The following is a 9,071-nucleotide window of genomic DNA, read 5'->3' as shown; positions in this document are numbered from 1 at the left end:
TAGGTATTGAGATACCGAAGATCGAATCTCGGGCAAGTAACATACTGATGACAAAGGGAACAACATATGTTGTTATGCGGTTTGACCGATAAAGATCTTCGTAGAATACGTAGGAACCAATATGAGCATCCAGGTTCCGCTATTGGTTATTGACCGAAGATGAGTCTCGGTCATGTCTACATAGTTCTCGAACCCGTAGGGTCCGCACGCTTAACGTTTGGTGACGATCGGCATTATGAGTTTATGTGTTTTGATGTACCGAAGGTAGTTCGGAGTCCCGAATATGATCACGGACATGACGAGGAGTCTCGAAATGGTCGAGACATAAAGATCGATATATTGGAAGGCTATGTTTGGACATAGGAAGGGTTTCGAGTGAGTTCGAGCATTTACCGGAGTACCGAGGGGTTACCGAAGCCCCCCGGGGAGTGATTGGGCCCTAATGGGCTTTAGTGGAGAGAGAGAGAGGGGCGTCCAGGGCAGGTCGCGCGCCCCCTCCCCCTTGGGTCCGAATTGGACTAGGGAAGGGGGCGGCACCCCCTTTCCTTCTCCCTCTCTCCACCTTCCCTCTTCTCCTACTCCAACAAGGGAAAGGGGGAGTCCTACTCCCGGGATCCTACTCCCACCGGGAGTAGGACTCCCCCCTTGGGCGCGCCATAGAGGGCCGGCCCTCCCCCTCCTCCACTCCTTTATATACGGGGGAGGGGGCACCGATTGTTTAGCCGTGTGCGGTGCCCCCCTCCACAGATTTCCACCTCGGTCATATCGTTGCAGTGGTTAGGCGAAGCCCTGCACCGGTAGCTTCATCATCACCGTCATCACGCCGTCGTGCTGACGAAACTCTCCCTCGACCTTAGCTGGATCTAGAGTTCATGGGACGTCACCGAGCTGAACGTGTGCAGATCGCAGAGGTGCCGTACCTTCGGTGCTAGGATCGGTCGGATCGTGAAGACGTACGACTACATCAACCGCGTTGTCATAACGCTTCCGCTTTCGGTCTACGAGGGTACGTGGACAACACTCTCCCCTCTCGTTGCTATGCATCATCTAGATGGATCTTGCGTGTGCGTAGGAATTTTTTTAAAATTACTACGTTCCCCATAATCGTCCTGGTGGCCGCCGCCGACATCAACCACAAGACATGGTCTACCCGCACTAAGCCATCGGCAAGGAAACAAGGTGAGATCCCCATGGTGAATGTCTTTTCGTGACCTAGGGATTGAAGAGAGAGCGCGGAGGAAGCGGCCTTGGTCGGGGATGGACGAGGATGGCGGGCAGCTGGATCGCTGGACCCGGGGATTCACAGGAGATCTCAACTTTGCCCGAATCTGGAAGATAGGGTCGACGGCGAGATGCTGCCTCGTCCGTCTCGGCTTCGGACCCAGCCTATGCGGCGATAATGGCGAGATGTTGCCTGGCCAGGGCTTATCCCCAGCCACGCTACCGCAAGATCCAGACATCATAGGGTAATACTCTGGGTTTCCTCCAACCCAGACTAAGATGATTAGTTTGATCCTTCTTCTATTGGATGAGTTGATGACCAAAAAATCCCAGTCTTAGGCACGCCATTTTTCCCAGGGAATCTTTTTTTTCTTAATTAGGATATCTTGTCGGATTAAGATTGCTTTAGTTTCTGGAACTTCCTATTGATTGGTCCGATCTTGTTTTACCTGCTGCAATTTTTTTCTGCAAGATGAAGACGAGGTGGTGTGCAATCACGCCTTTGGTGCTCCTTACTCTTTGATTGGAGCTGACGAAAGGGTGAGGGGCTGTTTTATTTTCAACTTTCATGTCTAGCACTTTTCTCTTCTAGCAGATATACAAGTTGTTGCCGACGACTCCGGTCGGGCGGATGATGCCATGGTCGACCATGTCCTGTATGAAATGCTGGGCAGATGATAACATTGTTGCCTTCTGTCTCTGTGTGACAATCCAGCTCTGCTGCACAGATATGAAGGTCGCATGTTATTCGGGTTGGACTTAAATAGCTCAATTTTGTCTACCAGTTGCACATCTCTCACAATTGCCTAAAAGAAATGCAGAATCTTTATCCACATATACATTTACTTTTTGTTCTAGCAGAAAAGGACAGAGACAGCAAATGCATCAACGGTAGGGTGGAACCAATATGCCTGAACCAATGCAACAAGTCGGTATTCTTCAATCCCTTCTTTCATTACGTCGGGAGTGGATAATCAATGTTTTTTCTTCTTTTCTGTACCTCCTTATTTACGTATCTTAGTCGAAGCTAACTGCGATTCTTTGCATCATCATTGAATGTTTCTTTGCAGGATTTGCAGACATTTGCTAAACTTAAATATGTGAATATGGACAGGTGATATTTTGCGTAAGAGTAGCACACAAAGATTTCGGTGGTTTAGAAATTTTATCAAAGGTTTGTACTGCTATTGTGCATGTTGTTCATTAATTTTTTGTTTGCTGTTCTTACACATAGATCGACAACCAGTCGTTTGGTGTATTTGCAGGCCCTTTGTTGTTACATAATTTCTAATCAATTTTCTTAATCATGTACAGATATTTCAGTAAATGATTGCGTTAAACATGCCTACTATCATTACAATTAGTAACCCATATTGTGTCCCATAAGAAGAGATTGTCAGTCAATTATCGATTGTCATGCAGATATTGAGTTCAACACAGAGTCAATATTTTCTTCTTACAAAACGCTACAAATTCTCTTCTACAACTTTTAGGTTAAAAATAATATTTACATTAAAATAAAACTAGGAGCCAGCTGAAACAAAAAGGTTGTGACCAATCAGAAAATTGGCCTGCATATTTTTGAAGGTCCATATGCCCCACAAAAATAATTCCATACATGTGGGGGCATTGTTCTAAAAAAATCAGCATGTTCATTTTGTGACGGTATTGGCATGAAAGGCCTATTGATGTATGGTTATGTTCAGTACCTTTGCTCTTATATGATGATATTGTGTGAAATATCATTACTGTACATTATTTCACTAGCATACATGATATTGTTATGATTGCTCTTGCGGTATTTTTTTATTTTTTTGTAAGCTGAGTTTTGCTAACAATTTCTTACAAATTGTTATCTTGAGGTTTACAAACTGCAATTTGGATTGGAGGTAATATGGGTGTTACTTTGATCTGTGCTTTCAAAAATACTATTGTACTTAAATACAGGAGAGAAGAGAGGAGAGGGGAGCAAAGGAGAAGATTGAAAGAGTTTCTCTACTATTAAAGGGGGCACATATTAGAGGAGAAGGAAAGCAATTGTCTAGGAGAGTCCCTCGATAGCATGTCTTTATTATAAGCGCAAACATGAAGTTGAAGCTCTTGCACACACTAAGATGACAAGATAAAATACATGCTTTGCATTGCTCCAAATATTCGGAAATAGCAAGTGATACCCTATAGTTGATTAAAAAAGGCAGCAATCATTTGGGATACTATGTCCTCAATATAATTCCTTGAATTTATGTTTCAGCCTTGCACATAATAATATGTGAAGATCAGATGCCAAATATTGAGACGGTAGAGGATTTGTGGCAAGGATCATTCATGATGTTATGTGGTGACAAGTGAAGACAATGCTTATGTTTTTATTATGCAATATTTCTTTTTTACTTCGATTAGCATATATTCTATGCAATCATTCCAACTGAAAGAATGAGAAAATAATTCCGTCTAATGCCTTTATTTTCCTTGATTGTTTTTACGGTCCATACTTGAGTGTTTCTGATCTTTCTTTTTGAAGACGGCAGCAAAGAGCAACACACGTCGATGTCGTTCTCTGGGAGTATTCTCTCCGGTCACAGCCTGATGGCATACCTGACAGCTACAACATCTCTGTTGATGTCGATGTTTGGGAGTATTCTCTCCGGTCGCAGCCCGACGTCACACCTTACAGCTACAGCTGCTATGCTAGCGTATCATGTGCAAGTGCAAGAAATAAGCCCTTTGATCCAGATCCATACATAGCATTACCACAAACGTAAGAGAGATAAGTAAACTCACAGCTGTACAATGTGTACCTCTACATGAAAAATGAACTTGGGACTCCTTCTGAGAATACAATAGTATTTTTACCATTGCTGGAGTTTCTTGGGAGTAACAACTTCTATGGTGTTTCTTTTTTAGGCTGACAGTATTTTAGGTTTCCACTCCAATTTTCATTGGTGCGCAAATGAGATATGAAGTTACCACTGATGTTCTTTATACGGTAAAATAATGCAAATCATGCTTTTTGAGAGTTCAACTACTCACTAATTCACCAGAAAAAATTATCGGCGACCGGTACCAAGCTGATATGAGTGTAACTGTCTAAAGTTAGCAGTTAACATTGACATGTTGGCTACTCTTTCATGAGGAAAACAATACTACCATTATTTCGCCTCTACCGGAGGTTTTCCCGTCCTTGCAAATTTTTTTGTGTGAGAAGTGCATAATTATCTTGAGAATGAGGAGAGTTGTGCCCATGGTAGCCCACTACCTTGGCATGTGAATATGCCTCTGAAATTGTGGGAACATCAAGGATCGACATGTATGTGTTAGTGTCATTATTCTCCCAACAAATCTTAAGACTATAAATGGGAGGGAAAATCACCTTCATGTGAATGAGGGCCTGTCCGCCTTCACCTTCACATTAACGTGCACATGCCCGCATCAACCTTCATATCAAGATGCATCTTTTAAAAAAGGTTCCCCATTGTTCAATGAAGATTCATGCAATTACAATTTTTTTACTTTTAACCATGAACGAGTTCATCGTTGCTGATGTAATAATTAATGGTGGCATAAATATTGTGAGTCATTCTCTATAGAAAAATCTGGAGATGAAAGTAATTCAGTCTATCTAATGACCTTTTGACTCTCTTCTTTATTAATTTTTTCACTCTTCTGATAAGGTTATTGGTACAACCACTGGTAGAAAATGGGCCTTTAGTCCCGGTTCGCAAAGGCCATTAATCCCAGTTGTGCAACCGGGACTAAATATGCGCGACTAAAGTCCCCCCCCCCCTTTAGTCGCGCCTCTTACGAACCGTGACTAAAGGCCCGTCCACGTGGGCGCCAGGAGTCCGTCGGGACGGAGGACCTTTAGTCCCGGTTCTCGTGGCTAACCGGGACTAAAGGCCTCCTCCGCGGGTTTAGGGTTTTAGCCCCCCTAAACCTGGTTTCTTTTTAATTTGTAGTGTTTTATTTCTTTTATATTTTATTTTGTGTTTTATTTTAATTTTGATGAAGTTTCAGTACACATATTCTACGCTACTATATACATGTATATGAAATTTCAAACAAGAAGAATTCAAGAGGAATATATAATATATATTCAATCTCGGGTGACCATATACAACTTCGAACAAGTTTCCATACACAATTAGGATGGATGACCATATACAACTTCGAACAAGTTTCAATCTCGGGTATGCATATAAATTTCTTCGTCCTCGGTATAGTGTTCTCCTTTAGGATTGATGACTTCCCTCATGAAAAATCCTGCTAATTCATCTTGAATTGGTCGGAAGCGAGCTTCTGGACTAAGCCTTCTCCGCAAATTATCCGTCGCCTTCCGCACGCTATCCGATGCCTTCCGCTCAGAGGTGTGTCTCCGGATGTTCTCACAAACATAGTATCCACATAGATTGGTCCCCGGTGGCTGCTAATCCACATTAACTAACCTTCTAAAATCTAGCTCATGTTTGAATTCACCGACAATTTCTTCTGAGAATCGTCTCCAAACCCTACAGGGCAAAGAAAATTAAATGAACAAGGGAGTTATTAGTTACTTGATATTAGGAAATGAACGAAAGAGACCGATCGATATAGAGCTCAAATGATTGAAAATAATTACTTTTGCAGCATTTTTCTCATGTCGGCCCAACGCTTTGGATCCGAATCCATAGAGTCCATGGTTAGAACTCTGGAGGTGTGAAGTTCAATATTTAGCAGAATCGAGTGGAACCTGCGGACACGTTACATGCACAGTCATGCATAACTCATCGATTAGACATACCATGCATGGAGTAAACAAAAGAGAATGGGCACAAGAGAGAAACACTCACCCAAAATGGTAAGGAAATAGAATATGACTTTTGAGTTGATGCTTTCTAAGAAACTTGTATAAGTCTTTCTCCATGTCTTCGGGGTGATTTTGTAACACATGTCCATTAACGATATGTGGGTCAATGAACCCAACATCATGGATGTTTCTTATTTTGCATTCCCAAATCTTCAATCTGCATAATAGCGTACGCAACAATATAGTTAGGACAATATATATATAGTGCAGGCAATGAAGAACGAGATGAGGTAGAAATAAATCACTTACAGAACGTAGCAACTCAGGATAGATTTGTCGAGCTCGCGCAGATTGAACAGCTGGAACAATTCACTCATATGAACTTGTACAGAGTACCGTTTGGTGTGATGCTCCTCTGTAACATCCGCATAAATATATTCTTTGTCGGCCCATGTTATGAATTGCTTGTACCAACGTAGCAGATTTCGCATTTGTGGTGGTAGACTCTTTTCCCGCGTAGGCTCGACGAGAGGCCCATTCCGCACATATTGTATTGCTATCTCACATACTGGCGCATCCTCAAGCCCTAAGAAGGCACGAAGAGTCAAACCCATCTCGGACGCTTGTTTCATGGCACTCTCTACAGTCAATCCAAGTGCTGCCACAGCTGCTATGATCTCGGGGTCCTCTTCCGGACCGGCTTTCACTATGAGCGGGGGGATCGATTGTTTATTCTGCATCCCGAGCTGGTCAACTTGTTTCCCGCTTTTTTTACTTTCTTCTTTCTCCTCCTTCAATATTTTTGCTTGCCTACGAAGTTCATGTCCATAGTCGTCAGGCATATTCAGCTCGGCTTGGGACGGTGTCGTCAAAAAATCCTTAGCCCACTTCTTTTGCTTCTCAGTGAATACTTGCTTGGGCTCAGGCTCTTTTTTCGCCTTCGTATCCGCCTTCCATTTCTCATAATGAGCAGACGCGGCCAATTTGGTTTCAGCTTCACTAAGTTCCCAAGGCCTTGGGAGGAGAGGCTTCAGTGATGGCTCCGGTACCCTTGTGGTCTTAGGTACATAAGGGTCCGGGTTAATAGTCCAGGAGCGGGTTTCCTTGCTGTCCGCCTGCTTCTGCTTCTTCGCCGGAGGTGGATTGGGGGGCGTTGTACCCGCCGGAGGAGGATTGGGGGGCGTCGTACCCGCCGGAGGTTGTGGATCGGGGGACGGCGTCGAATGGCGTGAAGGAGGTGTAGGTGAACCACCACGACCACCACCACCGCCACCACCACCACCACCACCATCGGAGGGGGGTGGACTTGTTAGCCTTGGCGCCTCGCCTGGAAACACTGTGTACTTCTTTTTCCATTGAATGATCTGGCGCTTGACATCTCCAAGTCTTCTCTCCCCTTCGGGTGTAGCTTTGTCAATCTCCAGGTCCTCAAACTCTTGGACTATGTCTTCCACCGTGACACGAGCATAGCCATATGCAATGGGGTTGTTGTGGTGAAGTGCTCCAGGTGTACAGGGTAAAGCACTGCCGGTAGCTACCTTCGTGGAAACGTTCCCCACGGGATAATGCAGATCACATTCTTTCATCTCCTTTACATCATCCATGGGGTAGTGAGGCTCCGGTGCACGAATCTCGATCATCGGTGCATTAGCACCAGGCGGGGCATCCGTGGAAGCCACGCTGCTTCTCCGCTGCTGGCTTCCGCGATCCGCTTCATGATCTTCATGCGGCCCTGCAGCCGATTTTTCTTTTACTAGTTCATGCACGGTCTGCTTCAACTCATGGAGTTCCGATGCAAACTTCGCCAAAAGATCTGCATCCCGGTCCGTCTTTCTCTTACGGCTTCTGTAACAGTACGGGTCATTGTCCTAGGAAAACCCTACTTTCCACGGAATTCTGCCTTTGCCTCGTACACGTCCTCCGTGTTCATCATTCCCGAGGGCTGTTGTCAGTGCGTCTTTCTCTCTGTTGAACTTGATCAAGCCCTCTTGAGCTTGGGTCATTGCGTCAATAAGGGCTTGGGTGGGAGCAAACTTTTTCTTCCGGTGAACACACACCCCTGTCTCCGGGTCTAGCGATCCCCCATGCCCGTACCACCAGCTTTTGGCCCTTCGGTCGCATCCCTCTGTACCTAGAGGGATTCCTCGCACCCTCAGGTCCTCCTCCATCTTCTGCCACTTAGGCTCCGAAAGGCGGTATCCTCCTGGCCCCATAATATGATGGAACTTTTTCTTACTCGCATTATCCTTATTTTTCGATATTTCCTTGAAATGCTCCGATTTCTTTTGCCTCACAAATTCTGGCCAATCATCTTTCAGTTTCTCATGTTGTCCATTGAAATCCGGAGTCTTGCCCTTGTTGACATAGTCACGGGTTAAATTTTTCTTGAAGTTCCGGAATGCTTCGCCCATCTTCTGAAGAGCGAACTCTTTAACTAGCCTCCTCCTCTCACGTCCGGAACCTCGTTACCGAATTCATTGACTTTGTTGTATTCCGGAGGTAGAATGAAATGTTCCATAAGCTTTCTCCAGCAATCCTTTTTCGTTCTCTTGTCGACAAAACTGAAACCAAGACGTGCCTTCTTTGGCTCCTTCCATTCCTGGACGGTGATCGGGACGTTGTCTCTAACAAAGACTCCGCATTGGTTGATAAACTTTGAGGTGTGCTGTAGGGGCTTGCCGGTTTCACTGACAAAATCAATGGCATATGTTTCTCCTGTTTTCATCGCCTTGGATTTGCCACGCTTTGTCGTACTCGATCCGGCCGAGGGCTAAAAAAAGAAAGAGAGTCGCGCGCGTTAATACATATGTATTCACATTTCAGTAAGTTTGTATCACGAGAGGCTCAATGTATATATATACCTCGCCGGAGGTGGTTGCTACTTGCAATTCGAGATCGTCGTTTGTTGACGGTTGACCTCCGTCGACAATGTCCGTTCCTTCACCTTCTTGATCATCGACAATGTCTGTTCCACCGTCAAGGTTCAGAAAAGAAGAGACTACATCCTCTTCTTGCTCATATTCTGAGCCCGGCACATAAGGAATCTTGTTGTTTATGATGCCCATTA

At 44.6% G+C, this 9,071-nt stretch overlaps 1 long non-coding RNA gene across 1 annotated transcript; it reads left to right on the top strand.

Moving 5' to 3' along the window:
• The first annotated feature begins 1,128 nt into the window (after positions 1-1,128).
• LOC120973309 (uncharacterized) lies at positions 1,129-4,084 on the top strand. The gene is made up of 2 exons (XR_006669532.1): positions 1,129-2,395; positions 3,169-4,084. It is a non-coding gene; the product is annotated as an uncharacterized lncRNA (long non-coding RNA).
• The last annotated feature ends 4,987 nt before the right edge of the window (positions 4,085-9,071 follow it).

This window comes from Aegilops tauschii, chromosome 1, assembly GCF_002575655.3.
Source record: "Aegilops tauschii subsp. strangulata cultivar AL8/78 chromosome 1, Aet v6.0, whole genome shotgun sequence".
NCBI classification, from domain to species: Eukaryota; Viridiplantae; Streptophyta; class Magnoliopsida; order Poales; family Poaceae; genus Aegilops; species Aegilops tauschii.
The sequence above is the reverse complement of the archived record's forward strand: the minus strand, read 5'-3'. Positions and strand labels throughout refer to the sequence as shown.